Source organism: Haemorhous mexicanus, chromosome 3 (assembly GCF_027477595.1).
Source record: "Haemorhous mexicanus isolate bHaeMex1 chromosome 3, bHaeMex1.pri, whole genome shotgun sequence".
Lineage (NCBI taxonomy): Eukaryota > Metazoa > Chordata > Aves > Passeriformes > Fringillidae > Haemorhous > Haemorhous mexicanus.
The window spans coordinates 61,061,963-61,085,312 of record NC_082343.1 but is presented as its reverse complement, the minus strand read 5'-3'; the positions used below and the strand labels follow the sequence as shown (position 1 = coordinate 61,085,312).

Genomic DNA, 23,350 nt, shown 5'->3' with positions numbered 1-23,350 from the left:
CAAGGAAAATATTCCTTAGATTAATTAGAAAATTAGAGTTGATCAGTGCCTTGAACTCAGCAGTGGAAATGGACTTACACCTTGTTTGTTCCACTGGCTCTGAACCAAAGTGCAGTGGAGCACACGAGAAATTGACATGAAGCATATATTATTACTCTAACATGGCAAACCACAGCAGGAAATCTTGACTATCATTTTGACCAAGGGTCCTTTTTTAGAACTGATGTTCTCATGACTAGAGCAGGTTCAAGCAATGACACATTTTTTAATGTCAATTCACACGTGACAAAGTTGTCAGATTCTAAGCATTGTAGCTGCTTTTCTTTCTTCTCCTTTTCCTCTTTTTTTTCCGTGCACAGTTAGATGTTATGACCATAAATGCTGAGCAATGGTATAAAAGTAGCATTGAGGGAGGTGGCAAAGTAGAGAAATTGCAGTAACAGAGCAATTGCAGTGACAAGTTGATTGATCTGAGGAGTATATGCTCAAAAAAACCCCCAGAAAATGGCTGTGGCCTTGCCTGTTCCTTTTGATAGATATAATCCTCCCTGCATATGAGTGACAGAAAACATTAAAAATAATATGGTATAAAACAGTCAGAACAGTGAACTGCTCATGGAGGCTGACAAAGTAAAGCTGTTGCGGTGGCAAAACTGGGGACAGGAGGCAGTGTGCCTGACTGGCCATGCCTCTGCCAGCCTTGACTGCCCCAAAGAGCCTGCAGAGCCAGGCTGAGTGCCTTTGGTGCACTCCTTGGTGACCTTGCTTGCACTTCCATGGAATGTTTTTAACCATTGTAAGCCTGGGCTGTTGTATGTGTTCTATATGGCAGGGTGTTTTACAAGGGTGCTGTGCTTTGGCCTCCTGCTGATGGCAAAGCCTCGAGCCTGCAGATGTGTGTCATGGTGCAAACTGGCCAAAGGTTGGGGCTGGTGACATGCAAGCAATGCCAGCTGTTTGCAGTATGAATATTACTCATTGTCACGTCCTGATTGATGCAAAAGAAAACCAGCTGTTTTCAATGTGAAACTTGCCATTCCCCACTTTTTAGAGAGGAGATTTTTTTTTTTTTTTTTTTTTTTTTGCTATGAGGGACCAGAGGAGTCAGACAACCATGAGGGACAGGAAGATATATTAAGCCTCTCTGCTGTGTGACTCCGTCTAAAAGAATGAAGAGCATTTCATTTTGCCTTGAATCAGAGGCCTAGGGTGGGATTTATCTTTCCTAGCTTTATGTGTCTGTCAAGTCAATCATCTTTATCTGAGCTAAGCAACTTCAGCTGCCTGCACAGTCAATTGAGGGGAACAAGAGCTTCCAGAGGGCAAATCACTCAGTCTTATTTTAGACTCACATAGCAGTCAAAAGTGGGACCAAACATCTGCAAGTTTTTCACTAGATGCTGTCTTTGGTTTGGTCCCAGGGACAGGCAATCCATAGGCAGCCAGGGCACATCTCCAGGAGACCAGTTTATGCAACCCAAGGGGATTTGCAATATGATAGCATGCAAAATGTGGGATGTCTGTGGGACACCCATTCCAAACACGCACTCCTGAGGTAGGCGAGGATGGAAATAGAGACATGCACAGTCTCATCTTTACAGAAGACAAGCCTTTGGATAAGAATCAAGTACAGGTTGTACCAGACAGGATGTTCTCACTGGGTCCTTATGTACCACTGCCAAGTGTAGGTGGTCCACTTGCTTACCTCACGCACTGATGAAGTATTTCTCTTGTGCTTTAAGGAATAGACATGAATGGTCTTTGAGGAAAGAGTATTTCTTCCTTTGCCTTCAATAAAATACTTCTCTGTGGACATAGGGGTGATCTGATTTGGCACCCATGAACATCTTGTTCCATATTTTAATCAGTGCTATTGTTGCTATAAATACATATTATTGCTATTTACACTCTGTTTACAGTAGGTGTAGCCAGGACAAGAGAATGAGAAGTGGGAAGTGCAGTGCACAGTTTCATTCCTGATTTATTTTGATTTAGTTTCTGCCATAATGAAATAATTTTGTTGGTTCTCCAGATGTAGTAGGCATATAATTGTAAAGATCATTGTCTCTGCTGATCTAACAGCTACACAGAGAGTCCCGTACAACAGACAGGGCAGAAGGTAGAACATGATGGTAAATGATTTTGTCTCTGAAAGCTATTTCCACATACTCAGTATTTCTAGGTTGTTTTGTACTCTCTCCACACACACACACACACACACACACACACACACACACACATCCCTAAATGGCTGTTGCTCTGTGGGTGTGTTTAGGGGAGCTCTTTTTGCTTTTACTGTGCATGGTGGATCAGGCTCAAGCTGATGAAATTCTTGGAGGAGAGGTATTTAGTGTGGGCCTCAAGTCAATAAAAACTATTCTTGGCATGGCCCTCCTTTCACATAATGCCAGGCTGATTTTCAGTAGTTCTGCAATCTCTCTTCTTCCACTTAGCCCAAACTTCCCCTGATAATGCAGAGAGACTCCTTGCAGCAGTGGGCACTGTCTGTGTCAGCACATGAGCCACCTATGCTGGCAAGAACAGAGTGTAAATAGAATGCACCGGGACTTGGAACAGTTCTCTGGATTTGGCATTTAAAAATGTCAATTAATCTCAGTGAAAACGAATGAAGACTTTATGCACGTTGATTTGAAGTGGCACTTTGGTACCTCCTTCTGAAAGCTGCCAGTGGGACATTTGCATGGTGCACAGTGTCTCTGAGCAGAGTGCAGAATTACTTAGTGTCACATACTCCACGCCAGAACAGTTGGAATCTCTTGGGAAGTCTTTTGTTCTAACACTATAAAGATATGGGTTCAATAATGCCTTTAATGAGAATACCTAAAATGTACAAAGGGTCAATCACCCTATAAAGGAAGAGGAAATAGTTGCAAAATGCACAGGGAGGGGTGAATGTTAGAAGTCCAAGGAAATGTGCTGCCTTAAGAAACTGCTGATGTCTTCTGTGACTAATGTATTATTGTTCATAGAACAACAGAGGTCATAGACTTGCCCATGCTGCTAAATGAGGCATTGAACCAAACACTTCTCTACCCTAAAGAAATCTGTTCTTTTTCTTCTGAAACTTACATGTAAGAACCAGATTCAAGGGAAAACTTCTCATCTCTGAATTCCTGTAATGTCCGAGAAAACAGGAAGATACGAAATAGTGAATTATGGGGAAGAAAGTCTTGTGTTTCAGCAGCAATATATGTTTTCTCAGTCCAGGACAGAAGAGTTGTAACTGCGCAACACTGAATTTGCAACAGCGTGCTTGCACTCAAAATTACCTGAAGGCGTTTCCAATCTAATCCAGCGAAGTGCAAAGACAAGAGTAGCAGTTTCACTACAAATTATTTAACTGTTGCATGGTATCCATGTATGTCTGTGTGTGTGTATGTGTTTGTGTGTATGTGTAATAAAAGCAATTTAAAGTATTTCAACAGAAAAACAAAGGAGGCTTACTGCAGAAGAAAGTGGAGGGAAGCACCCAAAATGAGAAAATAAATGGTGAGCCAGCCAAGACAACCAAGATCCTAAGCAAGCAGTTTGCCTGGAGCTATGAGAATACATGCTGCAAAGTACCTAGAAATGTAGTTGGAAAGGAATATGCATTTTAGGTCTGCTGTGGAGGAAAAAGTAGAATATTTTTGTTCTGTTATTGGACATCTGTAGTTAATGTTGCTTGACAGCCAGAAGTATGAGACTGGGCAGTAGGCAAAAGGTCAGAAGTGAAGAGAGTCATCATATGTGAGTCATCATTCAGGTAACACCTGTAAGAAGTGGAGCACATGAGGTCATGGAAAACCATACACATGGAAACCTATAGCAGATTCTCCTCTCCTTCAGCCCAGTTCTGGGCCCCTTTCCTCCAGGACATTGAGGTTCTGGAGCATATCCAGAGAAGGGCAACGAAGCTGATGAAGGATCTAGAGAGGAACTGCTGAGGGAGTGTTTATTCTCAAGAAAAGAAGGTTCAGGGAGACTTTATCACCCTTTACAGCTACCTGAAAAGTTGTGTAGCAAGGTGGGGGTTGGCCTCTTCTCCCATAGCCTCAAGCTGTGCAACGGGAGGTTAGGGTTGGACGTCAAGAAAAATTTCCTCATGGAAAGGAAGGGTTGTGAAGTATTGGAACAGGCTGCCCAGGGTAGTGGTGGATTCACCATCCCTGGAGGTGTTTAAGAAGTGGAAGGATGTGGTACTTAGTGCTATGGTCTAGTTGACCAGGTGATCATCAGTCAAAGGTTAGACTTTACGATCTTAGAGGTCTTTTCCAAGCTAAATGATTCTGTGTGATTAACCTTTCAGTTAGCAGGACTTCTTCCATTTCAAAACCAGGTTCTCTTTAAGGTCCTGGTTGTCTTCTACCTACCTTAAGCACCTTATATCCCCTTCTTCTTTCGCTTTTACACTATTGCCATGCTGGAAGCAAAGCACTGCCAGCTCTTAAACTCCAGAAAGTGCCTAAAGCTACCTTGTTTACACTCAGAAATATCAGGTGTAACATCTGGAACACCTTCTCCTCCCAGAAAGGCAAATATTGAGGTCAAAGCTTTGGAATTCCACTGGTGCTGTGTGTATGTAACAGGTACTGGCACAAACAGGAACATCTCCCAGCCACAGTTTGCTACTGTGAAAGGAGGGCAGGCAAGTGGCAGCTGCCTTTCTGTTTCTCGCATGCAGACATTCAGTTGTTCACGTGTAACACAGCAACTAGATCCAGGTTTTGCAGAAATGCTCAGAATAGCTTATTAAGTCTTGTCACATCATCAAAACTGGCAAATTTATTTTTTAAAGTAATCAAGATTTCTGAATTCGTAAAAAAAACCATTACATACAAATGATGTCCTTAGTCGTTGAATGCCTTAGATGCAAGTTTGTTTTCTGCTTCTCGACATAGACTGCAAAACTGACACCTCTATTTTCTCTGTACTTGTTAGTGCTGAGAACATTGCTGCTGTGGTCCAGATTTCAGGCTACAGGAACCTGGACACTTAAGTGTCCATTCCACGTTAGTTTACAGAGAGGCTCCTTTGATGATCCTTTACTGGAAAGAAAACTCTCCTACCCTCTCTCTTTCTTGGGATAGGTTTCATATGCATACACAGTCTGAAAGAAAACAAAATCTACATGAGCAAGTTTATGGAAGAAGGTCATGACATTTCCATCAAAAGGACGTGATCTTGTTCCTGTTGAGATTACTAGTTAAATTCCCATCAGTTTCAGTTACTGTTAAAGTGGAATGTGAACAAAATCTAGAATGACTCCCTAAGCTACCTAATAAATTTTACACAGTTGTTGTTGTCTTTAAGTATTTGGGTTTTAGACAAATGATAGAGATACACTAAGTGGAGAAACTAGAAGAGAAACAGGGAGAACTGTTTTGTCTGGACTGAAAGAATGCTGTTATAACATGTCCTTTAAATAATAAATTGGCATTTTGAGCTGAAATGAAAATGTTTTTCTTTTTGAATTTCACGTTGAAACAACCACATTTTTTGCTTGTTCCTTCCTATGAAATGGAAAATTTTCATTGGCATTGTAATGTTCTTGTGCAAAAATGCTGTGGTCCCATACTCCATGTTAAGCAAGCAAACCTTTTCACAGAATTGAAAAGTTTTGCTTGTTCACCATTTCAAATTTCCAATCATATGTCAGGTACATCATCAAAGAGCAGAGACAGCTGTTTCTGCTCTGTTGAGTATAAAGAGCAAATATAAAGACAATGTTGCAATACCCAAATAGGTATAAAGCGTTTTGTGGTGAAGATGAGAATAATCTCCTCAGGCTTTGGAACCCCTCTGGTAGCCTCTGGAAGGCAATGAAGATGCCAGGGTACAAGGACTAGGGTTGTGATCCTTGTGTCTGGCTAGGTTTATATTTTGGAAGAACACAGATACGACATGAAAGACAGTGAGAAAGACAATTCTGCCCCTTTGGGACAGTCACAACATGAGCAGGACAATCCGGGTGTCCAGCCCTGAAAGTACCAAGGAGACATCTATGACTCATGTCCAACAGCAGATCCTTCTGGAGCAGCAGCGGAAGGTGAAGTGGCACGGTCATAGATGACCTCAGATACCTCTGCATAGCCATTTGAATTGCTCCTGGGGTGTTTTGGCTTCCCCACTTCCTGCCTGCTGACGTAGCTCCAGTGACCACTCAGCCCTTGGAAGCAGCCCTGGAGTGTGAAGCCACAAACTGTTTTTCCGCGGAATCATCCTCTGCTGGAGAAAAACACCTTCCCAGTCACTGTGGGCTGGAGGGCATCGAACTGCCAGCTATGTTCAAGTGCAGGTTGTTACCTGCTCTTAGCAGAAAAGTATTTAGGACAAAGCCAAGCAAGTAACAGCTCTTTTTACTAGTGCTTTATTGTTTTGATAGTGCCTGCTAATTGAGATGTTAGCAGGGCTGGGGTGCATCACACCTAAAATCAGATTTGCCACTGGCTCCATGATTAACCCTATGGTGCACAAAGGAAGCCTAAGTGCTAAAAGGAGAAGCCCAAGAGGGCACAGTTCTAACAAGGGAGAAAACAAGACAAAAGCTCGTTATTTTTTGATTGTAAATGTAGACACTAATTTCAGGTGGTTTTTACTCCTGATCTGTTCTACCTGCAACTGAGTGTCTCTGTCTGGATGTCCTCAGCTCATGTGCCTCTCACATAACTAGGCTCACCATGGAAATCTGAAAAGGGCCCACAACATCTGGAGTCTCCAATACAATTACCGCAAGTACAGAAAGATCAATGGGGCTGTGTAGCTTGACCATTAAATTGTATTAAATGCAGACTAAAAAGGGTGAAAGTCATAAGGGGAAATGAGACTATACATCAGCTTCTACAGCATTGGACTGTGTAGTAGCAACCCAGACAAATTAGGCAATTACATGGGAAAATTCAACATCATCTTGTGTAGAGCTTGTTTTCAGTACAGTTCCTGGAGAGCAGTAGGACCCAGACAAATAGGTGCTCTTCAGTTGATAACCACTCATTGGATTGCACACTGTGAGGACTTCTCTAGTTATTTTGATTTGCTCTAACTCAGCCCCAGGGAGAAAAAAATGACAGCATAATCAACTTCAGGAAGTTAGTTATGTGTATGAAAACATGAGGCATGAAATAGTATGAAGACACAATAAATCTATTTTAAACTGATAATTAAAAACATTCATGGCTTGAATCTCTTTGCTAATGTGCTTTTGCTATTATTTTCCAGTGCTGTGTGGCATAAGTAACCTCTGAAACGATCAAATTATAAGCAGAGTTTGTTTTGGTAACATGATTACTTCCGGTGTCAGTGACTACCTCCTTCTCATCAATGGTGGGAACTCTTGAGGAAGTGTGGGGTCAAACACATGGAATGACTTCAACTGACTAATTAAGCAAGTTGAGGATGACGTTCCAGCCTGAGGTGCTCCTCAGACATGGTACTTAAATGTATGTGGCTCTTAGAAGCACAAAATAACCAGATCAGGAAGCTGTGTCATACCTCCACTTGGCATAATTTGCTCTTAGAGTTTCAGCAGTTTGTGACACCACCACAGATGAAGGAACTAGAATGCAAACTTCCTTTAATTATGCAAAACAAAACCAGCATGGCGCTGCTTCCAGAAGTATTTAACATCTAGCAATTGTGGGCAATTCAAAAGGTCAAGGGGTTCATGCTAGCTGTGTTTATACTGAGATAGGTATTTGGGCCTTCCACATATTTCACCTTTGCATTAATCTCTCCATCCTTCAGCTCTCTCTTTCCCGGGTCCCCTTAGCAGTCACATGCCACTTGAATGATCCTTAAAGCACTTTAGCAGTTTCATGAAGCTCCTACAACAGCAAAAATGGATCCCAAATACATGATCTGATATCAAATCCAGACACTATTGTCAGAAGCTTCCCTTTATTCATCTCCTTTTGATTACATTTACTGTGTTCTGATACTTTAAATCAGAGCCTGTCTGCTGACTGGCATGTGTCTGTGAGGGTCATTTGGTTTAGGTGACTGTGTCTTATCTAGTTTTCCCCTATATCACATGGTGAGGAAAATCCCACCCACTGCAAATATTTAGAAGGTATAATTATCTGCCTATCTTCATATTTGCATTGAGCATCCTTTGTTTGGGACTTGGAGGAGCTTCATGATTCAGGAACAGGAAGAGCCAGGACAGACAGACTGGGACCTTACAGGGTACTGAGGAAACTCTAAAGAAGAACAATGTGTCCAGTGTTTGTCCTGGTTTGGCTTCAGGGTAGTAAGTGCTCAGTTATTCTCTAACCCTTGGACAGGAACTGCATGTGTGTCAGCCAAGAGAGTTTGGAATATCTGGGCAATACCTGTGGACTGATTTGCTTTCTAGATACGCTGGTTTCAAGCCATTAATCCAGCTCTGAAAGAACCGCAGACGCTATTACTGTGATTGCAAGTCACAGAAGAACTTTTTGGTGTTGTGGGACCAATGCTTTGCTTTCAGTTAGAACAGTTCTAATTCTCTTAAACGCTTATTGCAACGTATATTTTGCAAATGTTTAGAGTACGGTTTACATTTCAACTAAACCAACTTTGTGCTGAACCACTGGAAAAAAATAATCTTCAGATGATCCTAAAGTGTATTACACACTATAGATCTATCATCCCCAGAGCTGTATGGCCACACACACACACTCATGCACTCTGAACACTTACTATTAAAACTGGAGGAATTTTATTTTAACAAATAAAAATGTGCATTGCAAGAAACTTCATGAATTTCTGGAGAAAGTTTTAAAAATAGTAGCGATGGTTTCTTCACTAGTAGCCAGGTAATTACTTGAGAGCTAGGGGAGAGAGCACACACCCTACAGGGTCAAACTGGTAATGCCCTGCAATTATTAGTTAATGAAGCAATCCATCAGGAGGGGCACTTGGTGCATGAGTGATGTTTATTATGGCAATAGTCATTGAAGTCAGTGTGAATAACTGTGACAATGGTCCTTTGGAAATTCCAGCCTAATTTCCATATCAAATCATTTTCAGTGACAGGTGAAAGGGTAAGGTTTCTGCTTGCCAGGTACACAAAGTCACAATGGGCAATTGAGGTTATGTTGATGCTTTCTCTTTAATATGTCACCTATTATCAAGATACTGAAAGTCAGATTCTGCCTTCTGATAAAAGCATGCGAATTTGCCATCTTAAAACTTTGCCTTTGTTCCTGGGAATGCAGCAGTCACAGTGCTCAGATTGTATCTTCAGTAGCAGCTTGGGCAATACTCACAGCAGCTTGCACAAGAATAGAGACTTTAGTTAAGAGCTCTCTCAGTCAGTTATGCATAAGGTGAAATGAGGGATATCTACATCTGTAGCTAAGCCGGCTATGCTAATGTAGCTCTTTTGCATATCTTTTCATTATTCCTATTAGTAGCAGCACAATCAGCAGTAAATGTTATTTTGATAAGAGAGAAAAAAGGTGTCCTTTTTTTCCCCACCAATCATTTTGCTGGCCAAATCTACCTCTGAGCAATGTATTCACAAAGTAAAGATGCAGAGAAAGTTGGTGACTCAAAGAATGATGGTGAAATCATAGTAGGAAATAGGCACAGAGTTTCCATAGACAGTGGAAAATAACATTTTTGAATGGAGAACCTATATAAATGATCAAGACAAGGCTGGTCTGAGATCTATCATTAAATATCATCCCCTGCTAGTGCAAGGTACTCCATCTCATATAAATGCACCCATGAGTTCTGAAGAGGGAAACTATCTAATGAACAGTCTGAGGGATCACAAGGCTAAACTTGCTGCTTTGGGGATTTGAGATGTGCTTGAGCATAATAAATCCACATTGGGTAAGATCTGCCTGCAGTTTGTCTTTTGAGAATCATTCAGAGATTTGCCCAGGAGCACCAAGCCACCTAAGAACACTGGGTTTGGAAGAAGCTCATGTCTAGGATGAGAGCCGCCAGACAAGTCTCAGATTTACAGATTTTACATGTTACAAGACTACACTTATTTTGTAGGTGTCTGTTCTCAATAACCAACTTCCTAATCTGATACCTCACTCAGAATGGATCTGCAGGCTCTCTGTGTGCTCCAAGGCCTCATCTGGGACGTGGCTTGTGAATTGAGCCCAAAGGCTCCCTCTCCCTGACTCCAAAAGTAGTAATGGTATCTATTTCATCCACATGCTTTCTTCCTACAAAAATACAAGGCCTTGGACTCTACAATTGAAATTCCCTTTCCATTGTCTCCAGGAGGTGGCCTAGCTGCAAGATTTCACATCTGCTGGGGGATTACACCTCCCCACCTTCCCCCTGAGTCTATGCCATGGAAGGCACAGGAGTGCAGGATCTCAGGGCCTGGGCTGCAGCCCACGTCCGTGCCTAATGGTTATAACCCCTTGGCACACAAGGTAGAGCTGGATGACAGACCCACCTCCTTCTGCTCCAGCCTTCATGGCTGAGGAAAAATACTAACTCCAGGAAGCACAGCACCTCTACTTCTGTGAATCACTGAGAGTAAACTCTGCACACTGTGTATGTGCCTGCGGTCTCCTTCCTTTGCTTCCTTTTGTTGTGAGCTTTGGGCTGATTCAGTATGCACTAATGCAATGGGATCTTGCCATAATCTTGGACAGACATGAGATCAGGCACCATCTGACTGGAAAAAGTGACATAAAGCTTCTAACAACACAGATATTATGGATAGCTTGGCTTTATGCCGTGCTTTTTATCAGACAACATCATGTAGTTTTAACCTCTGTGTGTGTGATTTGCTTTTATGAACCACCAGGAAACAACCACATGTGGGGAGAAATGTGACTGTGATGAAACAGGTCACAGCAGAGTTTTGTTGTGATAGCACATCTCTCCAGTTCATGAAGCTCCAGGCAGCAGATGAAGCACTGAAAGCACAGTGGTCATATGCAGTGCAAAGACAGGTGAAAAGTGTGATCTACATTGTTTATGAGGTATGAATTCCTTGCTCAGGTTGGTGCTTTGAATAGAAAAGTTCATTAAAAATTCTTTGGGGTGTTTTTCCTTCTTGTCTCTCTTTCATGAACTTTGATTTCTGAGCAAGTTCAGTTTCTACGGTCCTGTTGATTGGATCTCTATTTCTCATTTCATCCCCTTTTGCCTGTGCAAAGCACTAGTAAGTGAAATGGATGATCAGTCTGTGTGTACAGTGTCACATTTTTCAATAGGATACCTTTGAAAAATCCTTTATATTGTATAGTTGGAGAATGAAGAAAGCTTTACAAATTTCAAGTTTTGAAACACATTCTGAATCATTTGCAGATGATCTCAAAGTGCAAAAGGCTTATATTTGCTCCAAAGAGACTATGCCTGTCCCTTGAGATATTCTAATATTGGAATTTAAAGGACAAAACCCCTGCTCTTTCCTCTCTCTTTCAGGCAGCTCTATTCCAGCACAGTGACACTAAACTTTTGGATTTCATGCACCGGTCAACACTTACTTACTTGCTTGTTTGCCACATTCCCTTAACAATTATAAGTGTTTTTTTTCCCAGAGATGATGTATCTTAATGAAGAGAAATTGATTCAAACTTGCCCTGATACAAAGGAGCAGAAAATGAAGAGCTGTTTCTAAAGAGCTGAAGCGGGACAGATGAAAGGATTGAGTGAGTGTTAACTGTCCAGGTCATCCACGTGTTTGAACAGCTGAGCTGAAAAGCACGGGGACTGCGTTACCCGCAGGGTTGTAGCCGCAGGGTACCTATAAAGGGCACTCAGAGGCTGGAAAGAATTTCTAGGAGGGATTTTCACTTCTAGAATGAAAGCACTGGGATTTAATTTCTGAGAAAACGTTACAGAAGCCTACCCTTCTCTAAACACACGTAATCGAAGTGATATGCTGAAGCCCTGGATAAAAACAAAAGGCATTGGCAAAGTCAAAGCACTGAGAGGTTGGAGGGGTTTGTCAGCAGATTAGTTTGCTGCAGGCTACTTGCCATATGCCTCCCGATGCTGCCTCTACTGGACTGAAATTTACTTCCATAGATAATGAATTAATGTTATTAATGATGTAATTATGGATCTGACAAAAGGGATGAAACCCACACAGCTAGGATGTAAGACAGCTGCAGAGAATGGGCCTGAAAAATGTCTGTCCTTAGGCAGTAACTAAACACTGTAGGAATGGCATTTTCCATCGGATCTGAGCTGAAAGCTTTGTGAAAAGCGAGGCAGCCCACCAATTCCATTGCTCTCCATCCTTTTTATAACATGGACTTTTGCCCTTAAGTGTCCCTCATTAGATTTCACACTCAGACTTCTGGTTTGTATAAACTGTCTTTCAGGACCAAATGTGAGCATCTCACCCCACTTTTCAGCTCTCAAATGAGCCTGACCTAGACTTATTTCATTCTATGGTTCATCTGCTGGATGTAATCTGTGTCAAAGTTTGCTTCACTGCAGTGACTGTATAATATATAAGAGCACAGTAAGCTTGTGCTCCTCACAAATAGCATTAAAACGTGGACATGGAGATATTAGGTTAATGGCTGGACTTGATGATTTTAGAGACCTTTTCCAACCTTATTGGTTCTGAGATCCTTATGATTCCAAAACACTTAAAGAAAAATCCTCCTTTCCTTTCTGCACTATAAACCTGAAGTGACTCTTACGTTTCCTAATAATGCTGGTATTGTATTTATTCCCTTTCCAGGATTGCTGGACCAGACTAAGCCAAGTGCCTATCCTAGGCTCCCTTAAAAGACTGGATCACTTGGTTATGCTGGATTAAACTGGACTGAAACTATCACCACTAGTGGCTTTTGTTTTAAGGTGAGAAATGCACACAATATAGAATGCCAAAAGAACATCATGTTCCTCAGTTTTCACATAAAGTTCACAGTATTATACATTAATGTTAATATTTGAAGGAGATTTGCTAATTTATGTGCCATTAGCACATAAATGATTCCTGCTATATGAGTGAAAAAAAATCACTATACCTCTGGAAAAATTATATTTTTTTTTACCTTTTTTCATTAAGGCAGTTAAATATAGGTTGCCACAGGAACGTAAGGTTTTTCATCATTAACATGAGTTTCATTTGACTATGTTAAATACTTTTAAGAACTAGTGTGAAGTAAAAAAAAAGGAAAAAATATAATCCACTAAATTTTATTTTGCATTTATTCTGTTGGAAAATGTACAAGGGTTTTTATAGGATGTGACAAACCTGGACTGGGCTTTTCAAGTTCAGTGTTGCAGATTTGCTGGCATTCACAGCAGTTTCTAAACCTCTTCCCTTCCTATGGGTGTCCAGGACACATTCCACATTTTTTGTCCCATCACTTTAAGTCAATATTTAAGAAATAAATGCTTAGGAAAATGTGACCTTTGGGATTAGGCACTGAACAAGGGTCACCAGCTGTGAACTCAGCAAAAGAAAGCAGTGGATGATGTTGCTATGGTCACCTCTTGGGCCTTTTCTGCTGGTACTGATACAGCTTTAGGTCAGTCAATGTCTACCTGACTACAGCCAGAATTGGGTTTAAAAACATGCAGATATTACCCTGGGTAAGAGAGGTAACATTTCAATATATTGGAGAATACGGCTTGCATTTTTTAACCTGTTTATCTTTTCTTTTCCTCTTTTCCTTCATATTTGCCAGCACTGATTTCTGGTCTAGATGAAAATGCTACATTCAGACAGCCTTTCTAGCAGGAATGTGAGGGTTTCAATGATGTTGTCTCAGAAGGTACCAAGGGTTCTGTAGGGTGAAAGGAGACAGAATCATTGGGGCGTACTGACAGTCACGATTTACACCTAAAAAAACCCCTGTAGGTTGAAAAGCAACAATTATTTCTTAAAGTCTGTTAGACTGTGAACAGCATACCAAGAAAAGTGTGTGTAAACCTGTAAAGTTGTGGTTTTAAAAATCAGGCTAGATTGTGTAAAATCTGCGTTGCATAAATTACTGTGTAGGGAACACTCTTGCATTGTTACAGGAAGGGCAAACCATCTCCAGCTTCTCTGAGTCTATGTCTTGACCAGTTTTTAGCTTGTACAAGTAGAACAATTGTTCTGTTAGCCACTAGAAATTCCTTTTTGCTGAAGAGATTGTTCTTGGCTAACAGCTCCAGGCAAGATCCACTCCTGGTATGACAGGAGTGTCATAGTCCAATGAATAGAGCAAGTGCCACTTGTGCCATACATAGTTGTCCGTGCAATAATTTGTGTTCAGTAAATCAAGCCACTCTGTTAAGTATCTTTACTTTAAACAATCAGCAAGAAAGGGAAAAAAAATCATTAGAAGTTTGGCAAACAAATCTCACAGGCTCTTGTGTTAGTTGAACCTTTGGAGTCCTGTACAGAGGAATTCTGCATAAGACACAGTATGGCTTACTGTGAGTAATAAAATCCTCTGCAGTTTTGCAGCATTCTGACTGATGTCCCAGAGAAGACTTCCTACTGGCTGAAAGATGGAAATAAAAAGAAATTTACATAGAAACATGATTTTTATCTTGTTCAAATGTATTCACTGATGTTTGCAAGTTTGTAACTGATGAGCTTTAAAGACTTTAGACAATGAGAAGATTGAAAATTCTTGACTTAGTTTTTTTTCAGTACAACTGTTTATAACAGTGGCTTTAGACAGTGATCATGCACCATTTAATAAACTGCTGATACAGAGAGTATTAGTAATATTTTTCTGACTGAGGCAAAGTTGAGTAGTCTGAAGTATTTTTGAAGACTAACCTCCCACTGCCTCCTACAAGCTTCCTACAGACAGGCAAGATATTAGCATGCAAGAAATAGCATTTATTCTGCATTCTGTGCCTTGTTTCTCTAGAGCATGGGGAAAGGTAACCTTCTTTTAGCTAAAACTAGCTGCCAAACATTAGTTGGGATTGAGTTTTGCAGAAGCAGACTCAGGTTTTCACATCTTGTGCTGGTGACAGTAACTCCAGTTCCAGCAAGACCTGCATTGTCTAAAGCCTGTGAAAAGTGAAAAGTGTCTGGTGATCTGGGCAGCCTCAAGGGAGTGTGAACAAAGACAAGAAGGCTATGGCAGGAGGGAAGCACTCTATAGCTTTGACTGCAAATGGACTAGCTACAACAGGCCACATAAATTAGGAAAAGGTTTGATGATATAAGATTGTAAAAACAGATTATTGTATCTAATTAACCGTGTGAAAACAAAATTTATAATAAAAGGGGAGAACCACATCTGAATGCTAGTTCTGGCTGCTTTCAACAGCTGAAATAGGGAGTATTTTGGAGAGGAAAAAAGCTAAAAATTCAGTCTGCTGTAAAAAAATGGCAGCAAACAGTTTCCCCAACATTCTTTGGAGCCTCAGAGCAGGGATGAGCTACACAGCAGAGATGCTGTGGGGCTTTCCTGGAAGACTGCCTTTGTACAACATGGCACAGAATGGTGGACAATCTCTCCTCAGTGCAATTCCAAGGCAATGACAACAACTGAAGTCAAAAGCACTAATGACTAGTTGAAACAACAGATGATCTAAGGCCAAGAGCTCAGCCAGCCAGTAACAATGTGGAAATGTCCTTTGCCAAGGTTCATAAAAGAATATTTTTATTTCCTTTTATAGAGGCAGCACAATATTCACAATTTTTCTGTAGTTATCAAAATGTCTAAAAAACGTGTGTTAAGTACCTCGATCAGTCTGAAGCTGTAGTTCTAACACTCTTTTTATAATATAAGCTGAGCAATTTTAGTTGTTTTGCTTTTTGGTTTTTGTAAGAAAAAAGATTAGGAACTGAGCCTTGACCTCTAATGCCAATTTCAAACATCCTGCTTGTTTTGATGGAGCCAGAATGTCACGTAGGTATCCTAATATTTCTTATTTGCTTATGTCCTGCGTCAGCTAAACCATTGATTGTTTGTTGGTGGCTTTAAAATGAATTCAAATAAGTCTCATTCTGTTAAGTGGGTTGGTCCTTCCTTCTTCCTGTGCTGGGTTTGCCCTTGTCATTACAGGCATACAATAAGAAGATTTCTCTGCTGCAGATGTTTACAATACAGTCTGTAAATAATAGATTCCATTGTTTACTCAAAAAAAAAATTTTTTTTAATGCAAAGCTAGAAGGTTTGCATAGCTGGCGTCAGCCTCCCCACACACAGTCTCCTATTTTCCGGGAAGAAGCCTGGGGCATCCTCCCCACTTGTAAAACGTTTCTGCCAAAAGCAATTTAAAAATATTTGACAATGAGAAACGTGCAAAATGAAGCATCTCAAAGGAGAAGGAAACAAGAAAAAGGGAGGTGGAAAATGGAACCTGCAGGAAAACCCTTCAATATTTGCAGTGACAGCAGCTGACAAAGTGTTCAAGGTCCATTCTGTAAATAGTGGCTCCCATACACAGAATTTGTCTTCAGAAGCAGTAAACATTTATACTAAATTAAAACTCTACATTTTATAATTCTGTTCTGCTGGCTTTGTACCAAAGCATCAGAAGAGATAACTCATGTCAGAAAAAGTTTACAGCTTAGAAGGTGTGAAAAGATGAAGAGCACATTTTTTCCTTTGAATTTCCGTCATTCCTAATTCTGGAAGAGAAATTTATGCTTGGGAGTAGATAGTCTGGTCTGGATAGTATAGGGTCTCAGGATTATTTCTAGGGTTATGATGAGTTTACAGGTGACTTCCATTTAGAACTCTGCCCAAATATTTGTAGTATTTGTGTCTTAATTGAAATGATAGTTTGAGATGTACTGGTCAGAAGGGAAAAAATTTGTTACCATTACCACACTTGTTTTATGATAGCATTTGTTTCCAGAGGCTATTTTTCTACTTCCATGAACTAAAGATAATATAGGCGTGATTGTTTGTTGGTTACCACACATTGTTACACTCTAGTCTCGAAGGTCTTGGCTGTGAGAGCAGAATTCACAGCCTTGTAAGCACCACTTATTTTCCCAGTACTGCAAACAGAGGGTTCAGAGGTGGGGAGATTGGACACACAACACCAGAGTCCATAAGACAGCCAGGAGGCAAAGATCAAAGAGTGGGATTTGTCTGAAGTGCTGTCATACACAGGGGCTGAGATGCTTCCCTCCAGCTCACTCTGAACATATGTCAAGGAGAAAGAGAAAACTGTTCTTTACAAAACTTTAGGCACCTGAGCCACCCATTCAAGCACAACCAGCCATCCCTTTCTTTTTTTAATTGGCCCTACATGCTGCTGATGCTGGATGAGATATTTGTGCTAAATTATTGCTCCTATTTGTGCTAAATGCTTGTGATTAATACACTTACCTAGAATGCAAAGACCTGGGTGTTCTCAGGCTTTTTCAGGCTAAGAAGGACATGGTGTCACCTGCCATATCCTCAGAAGATGGTTCATGGAAGGAGGCTTGATAACTGTGATGTGTCTCCTGGCCAAGATTAGGTACTGTCAGGCCAAGAGGAAGATCACAAGTCTGGAGAGTGATGGCAAACTAGAAGAATGTAACTGTATCTCAGTGAGATCTCTTGAAAGAGATGCCCTACCTTTATGTATTTTGTTCACTGACGTTTTAATGCAAAATACACAAGCACATTCCAAAAGGCTTTAAGTATCAGACAGACACAAAGATGCTCACTTTATTCACTCTGCCTAAATCTGCTCCTGGATTTGTTTTTAGCCTTTTATTACTTTCATATCCTACCTTGAATGAAAATGTTAGGTACCTCCTTTCATGCTTGGATAAGTTAATCTGAGAGGTCTGCCACAACCTTGAACTTGTCTCAGTTTTTCCTTCTTTTAAATATTGTTGACATCAGTGTGAGGGTCTATCCTACTTGACTCCATAATAGTATCTCCAGGGCAAAAAAAAAAAGGGGCCTAGCATCTTTGGTCTCTTTTTTAAACAATTGGTCAAACACAAAGGTACAAACCCCATGAGGCCCACCATGAGACATCATGCATGAAGACATGAAATCTGCTACCCTCACAGCAGAAGGAGTGGAAGCTCACATATCTGAATTGTTTCCTAAACTCCTTTTATCACTAATTTACACAAAATGTACCTGTTCAGCAGTCTGAGCACTCTCCTAAAGTTTTGGGCACTCTCATAGGGTTTAGCCATGATCCAGAAAGCAGGCAGTGCTAATGCCCCAGAATCACTTCCCAAAATCAACTTCTTTAGCCATGCCTTATCCATTTCTTCCCCAAAGTCCAACAGAATTGACAAAACTACTGGAATTTCCAGAAAGACAGCCAGTCTGGATGCCATCAGAGAGAAACCGTCATGACATTGCCATTTTCTTCTCTTACCACTAGTCCATTGAATGTTTTTACTTGTAAAAGGCATGTCCAAGTCCTCTCACTGCAACCATCTTCCCTGTCTCAAGGAGAGGTAAGCACTTTCTGGTGTGGTAGAGGCCCATGCTGTTGAAGACCATGGAAATGTAAGGAAATCGTGTTTGAAGCTCAAAACAAAATCTAATTAGGGAAGAGTGCAGATTAATGCTGAATGCTGGCCTAATAAGCTTTTTCCTGAAGCAAGGGTCTGAAGTCAGACATATTCTGCACTTAGTGTCTGAATATATATCTTGACAGAGCAACTCCAATTTTTTTTTTTCTTTTTTTTTTCTTTTTTAATGCCAGCATTGACAGCAGTGGGAAAAGGAGAAGCAGGAGAACTGCTGCTAGTCAAGGCAAGGGGATGTGGACAAATCAGTGGGTCAGTGCTCACACAGATCCTTCAAACAGCCAGGACATCGACAACTCTAGGAGATCCTTCTGGGTAGGGATTTGGCAGCATATTGCAGCAGGGAGCTGTAAAAGTCTGTCACAGAGCTCAGCTGAGGAGTCCAGCAGAAGACTGTCAGTCACCATCATGCACCCAGAAGCAGTCCCAGAAACCACAGGAAAAGGAAGGATACGTGGCTGAAGGGAAGCTAGAACTCTTGCACTAAGGAGCAGGGTAAGACACTCCATTTAGCTAAACCATATGATTAATGGAACCAGCCAAAGATTTTGGACAGAAGACAGAAAAATATCTCTTGTTGGAAATATGATACCTCAAAAATATGTTAAATACCCCTACATTTTCAAAACCAGATTCAAATCTGCTGTCCCTATTTTCCCAAATATGCTTGATGCACTCAAAATATTTTGAATTCCTCATTTAGATATATTTTCATGTTTCATCATGAAGTCTATATATCTAAATGCATCACTAAACTAAACATATTAATATTTCATAATTTTTTTCTAACATTATACTTCAACTTTTCAGCATTACTGAAGGCAAATACTGTTACCTTATCAAATGCTGCAGTGTTATGGGTAACAGCAATTTTTATTGAGGCAGCACCAAGAATTTCAATGACAGAGAAAGTCTGAGTGTGTTGAGTTTTCCTTCCAGTTCAGAATGAAAGTAAATGTCAAACTGCTGTGAATTCTTATGGAATAGACATGTTATCCCTGACTGCATCCTCAGACCACAATCGCAGATGGCCCTTCAGCTGAGAATATTTTTGAAGGTCAGCACAGGAGTGACAGAGCATAACTGCTGCTGATGCCTTTGATTTCAAAACCAGCAATGTAACCAAGTTGCCTACAAACAAGCAACAAACAGTTGCTTCCTGAAAGGGGAGAAAGTATTAGAGGAAAGGGACATGAGATCATTGCCTTGAAGCATCCTGAGTCAGCAAGTTAGGTGAGAAAGTTTTCTCTGGTCCCGAGACCATCTGCCTCCAGAAATGCTGACTGGGCTCATGCTGAGGCTTGTTCACTGAGCAAACACTCACTGGGGGAGGGACAGGGGGGACTGCAGGTGTACCCCAGCACCCAGGCATCATGTGGGCCTTGTAGTCCCACTGGAACCTGGACTGCCCCTGCTGATGTAGGGCACTTTTAGATAAGAGCTATAACAAACTGGTGTCTGGAAAGCAGTGATACAGCTTGCAACACCATGTCCCCAGCTGAACTGCTCATTTCTCGGTCACCTGCCTGCAGGAGCAGCCAGAAAATGGCACTGGTGTCTAGCAGGTGCCACTGCTGGCACCTGCACAGCCAGCAGGGACAGTCCCTGCCCTTTGGGGATCTGTCTGACCTGCACAGAAGAGTTTGGAAGCCAAGTCTTGGTGTAACAGCTACTGCAAAACTATTTGGGTCGTTAAAATAGCAAAGCAGTGTATTCCTAGGCTCTAAATCAGAGTTCTAAATTGCGATGGGAGTTACAGGGATTAACTGTGTGTGTAGTGTGGCCAGACCAAACCAAGATGTGTTTCTTGCTGGCTGCCTGATGAAGAATTGTCTTGGGGTGTAGCTACCAGCAATATAAAGTAAAACCCTGCACTGCCACTGGCCACTGCCTGACAGAGAGAGCAGGTAGCTGTGTGCTCTCTGCTCCCTTGTGAAAGCTCACAGGTGTGGAGAAAAGGCTTCTTTTCATCTCTGATAGTCTCAGAAATTATCTGTATGCCAGCATACAAACACTTTGACTCCTAATCTTAAACAAAACATTGATGTATTATTTTCCATCAAAAATAATGGCTATTCTATTATTAATTGTTTTTTCCTCTAATAATTTTTTCCTCTCTATTTTTATAAACATTAACAAGTTTTGATCTTGAAAAAGCAGAAAAAGAGTTTTTTGTCTCAGACCTAGTACCTTGTTTGCTTCACAGGCAAACTAAAATACTTTCCAAACAGAAGGAGAGGACACAGTTTCCCCATGTCTATCAAAATATCCTATCCATTTCTCCTTCTCCTTTAGCTTGTATCTGTGCTGCAGTTTTAATCAAGTCCTCTTAGTTCTGTCACTCCCAAGCTGCAGTTACATGGAGTCCTACAGAGCCTCGCATCTGACACAGGACTTGTATCTGAGCATAAGGAAAAGCTTTTATTAATTTTTGAGGCTGGGATTTTTTTTGTCTTTTCATAGAGTTTGGGTTACTGGTGACTCATTTCTTCTTGTTTACTTAGTGATGAACCCCAAGATGTTAAGAACTTCTGGCCTGGATTATTGTCCTGACCTTAATGACAAATTTTAGTACCCTTTCTTCCTGTGACACAGAAACAAGCTCTTTCTCAAGAAGTCCTGGCTGCTGTGGTAGCAGAAGTTTCTCAGGAAAGCCCAAAACAGTTGTGTTCTTCTATTGCTGTGGTCAAGGAAGCCACTCTTGAGTCACTGAGGAGGCTTTTATCATTCCACAATATATATTCAAGGGAGGAATCCTTTCTAACCTCACATCCACAGCATTTCTGATCTTCTGTGTGTGGTGCAATCAGTAAATAAAATCACGAAAAATCCATCCTGCTTTGAATTTGGGAGACTGAAGTTACAGAAAAGACCACGCTCTGTCCCCAAGACTCATGAGAAGGGAACAAAGCTGCAGCAGCCTGGGATTCTCTCTACATCTTGAAATAAGTAGAAAGTTCCAGAGGGAGGTGGGGGGGAATGAGAGATGACAAAAGACATATTTCAGATGGTGGTCTCCAGCCCTTTTTTCTTCACTGAGTTGCAGTATGGCCTGTGCAGACACCTCGCTGCTGGCCTCTGTTGCTCTGAGAGCTGTCATAGTAGGGTGATACTCAGATTATCTCAAGGACATCTTTGCTCAGAGGCTCCCCAATGACTTTTCCAAAGGATTAATATGTCCCTCAAAATCCATGGTAACCCTACCAGGGAGGAACTAAAAGACACAGAGGTGTCAGTCCCATTGGGGATGTGCCACTGCAAGAGACCTTGGGGACTCCCTGCCTTACGTTTTCAGAAGCCAGAACATGGTTGCAGACATGCTGTGCTGCAGACAACTTTGAAGCAGGTTCAGGTGTCACACTGAAACAAGAAGCGAACCTCTCCCAGAATGCTCTCTTATCCCTAACCCAAGGATTTTGCTACCCAGATGAGGTGACACAGACTTGGGTGACACCGTTTTCTTCAGCACCCAATTTGTCTGGTGCGTGTCTGGCTGGCTGGTGTCTGTCTGTCTGGCTGGGCTGCAGGCATAGGGTGCAGCAGGCACATGTATCCCACGCTGCCAAGAGCCTTGGAGCAAGGCTCAAAGTTGCTGCCATCCCCGGCAATGCTCCCTGACGACACTGGCATCTGCATGGGCTCAGAAAAACCACCAATTACTGCCCTCCACTGCACCTCAAACACTGCCAAGGTGCTGAGCCAGGGCATGGGGAAAGATCACTGGATGGTGGCCAGCGTTTGGGAATTTTCACTTGACTTGTAAGAATGCAAAGTAACATTTGCAAAAACCAGTCAGGGTGCCAGGTGAGGCCTTTCCTATCCCTTTTATATTTATAACTGTAATATGAACTGTCATGGAGTTCATACATGGCTTGTAGCAGGCTGCTTACAGTTTAGCTCTGCCTTAGAAATCTATGTTGTTGTAAGACCTTACTCTGAAATCTATGTTCTTTCCCTCAGTGTAAGGCAAACAGCACCATAAACCAGGCAATTTCTGTGCAGAGCAGTGCACATGGAACCACTGCAGTAAGGCAATTTGGTCTGGTTTGTCTGCTGTTACCTTAGTAGGAATAATTTTGTTTCTTGTTTTGAGGGGCAGGAAGAGAAAAGAAGGAAGGGATAAAAGGAACTGCCTCTGTAATTCACCTACCCTGACAAAGCTAGAAGTGTCTGGGAACTCCTTAGAAAATGAAAAATGAAATCTACAGGGAAGAGGAAAAGACTTCATCCTTTTGACTGGCTAATATGTCCAATCACAACTTTCAGTAAACAGAAAAGGAAAATAAGTTCACCTGCTGGCTGGACAGTAAGCCCAGAGAGGTCTGATTTATGCAGCTTGATTGAAGTATGTATTTGAAGACCTAAGAAAGAGTCTGAAACTGGCAGCCCCTCTGCAAGTGATTAGTACCCAACCCTGCCTGCACCATAGAACAGCAATGCTGCAGGGAGGCACCGAGGGGCAGATATTCCATTTCAGAGTCTATAACTGCCCTGGTTATAGAGTTATATATATATAGGATATATCTATATATACAGGACATATATATATCTATATCTCCCATACCATATATAGAGGATATAAATATAGGATATATATATATATATATATATATATATATATATATATATATATGTATGTATGTATGTATGTATGTATGTATGTATGTATGTATTGCATAAGTGAAACAGAGAGAGATTAATTTATTATTGGATGGAGGGAAAAAATCAGTGAGGTATAAAGCAGCCAGCCGAATGGACTTCATCAGCCCTTCAGCTACATTCCTACTGGTGCTTGAGTTCCCTTCTCCTGGAGCACTGGGACAGTGTTAGCTGACTCTGCGTGTCCTGTTCAATCCATGTTTTCAGCTGTGACAACTGGCAGCCAGGAATCCTTGGGGCTTTGAAAAACCACTTATAGCTCTACTTGCTTTCTAATGACTGTTCACCTTCATGTTACTCACTCACAGCTAT

The 23,350-nt window shown here is 41.3% G+C and overlaps 2 long non-coding RNA genes across 6 annotated transcripts in view; one reads left to right on the top strand and one right to left on the bottom strand.

The window, feature by feature from the left end:
- LOC132325124 (uncharacterized) overlaps positions 1–17,417 on the bottom strand; it is a 31,543-nt gene extending 14,126 nt beyond the window's left edge. Inside the window, exon 1 of the long non-coding RNA XR_009485839.1 lies at positions 17,223–17,417. This is a non-coding gene — a long non-coding RNA (uncharacterized LOC132325124). The remainder of the gene's footprint in view (positions 1–17,222) is intronic.
- The window catches only part of LOC132325123 (uncharacterized), a 36,040-nt gene continuing 20,831 nt past the window's right edge, over positions 8,142–23,350 (top strand). The window contains exons 1-5 of one of the 5 annotated variants that reach the window (XR_009485834.1): positions 8,142–8,248; positions 10,763–10,940; positions 11,502–11,612; positions 12,659–12,777; positions 18,556–18,874. This is a non-coding gene — a long non-coding RNA (uncharacterized LOC132325123). Of the gene's footprint in view, positions 8,249–10,614; positions 10,941–11,501; positions 11,613–12,658; positions 12,778–18,555; positions 18,875–23,350 lie in introns of those variants that run through there. The other 4 variants (XR_009485835.1, XR_009485838.1, XR_009485836.1 and 1 more) reach the window with 4 other exon arrangements.